The 422-nt window shown below is 66.1% G+C and overlaps 1 protein-coding gene across 1 annotated transcript in view; it reads left to right on the top strand.

The window, feature by feature from the left end:
• TSPAN32 (tetraspanin 32) overlaps positions 1 to 422 on the top strand; it is a 19,953-nt gene that overhangs the window by 8,494 nt on the left and 11,037 nt on the right. The window lies entirely within an intron of this gene.

The raw sequence follows: 422 nt of genomic DNA, 5'->3' as shown, positions 1-422 counted from the left end.
CACAGTGACCAGCCCCCACAGTGACCAGCCCCCCACAGTGACCAGCCACCACACAGTGACCAGCCACCTGCAGTGACCAGCCCCCTCACAGTGACCAGCCACCTGCAGTGACCAGCCCCCACACAGTGACCAGCCCCCACAGTGACCAACCCCCTCACAGTGACCAGCCCCCCAAGTGACCAGCCCCCACAGTGATCAGCCCCCCAAGTGACCAGCCCCCACACAGTGACCAGCCCCCCAAGTGACCAGCCCCCACAGTGACCAGCCCCCCAAGTGACCAGCCCCCACACAGTGACCAGCCCCCACAGTGACCATCCCCCCACAGTAACCAGCGCCCCCACACAGTAATAGCCCCCCACAGTGACCAACTCCCACAGTGACCAGCCCCCACAGTGACCAGCCCCCACAGTGACCAGCCCCCC

The sequence above is a fragment of the Sapajus apella genome, unplaced genomic scaffold (genome assembly GCF_009761245.1).
Source record: "Sapajus apella isolate SASKATOON/1434 unplaced genomic scaffold, GSC_monkey_1.0 scaffold181, whole genome shotgun sequence".
NCBI classification, from domain to species: Eukaryota; Metazoa; Chordata; class Mammalia; order Primates; family Cebidae; genus Sapajus; species Sapajus apella.
The sequence above is the reverse complement of the archived record's forward strand: the minus strand, read 5'-3'. Positions and strand labels throughout refer to the sequence as shown.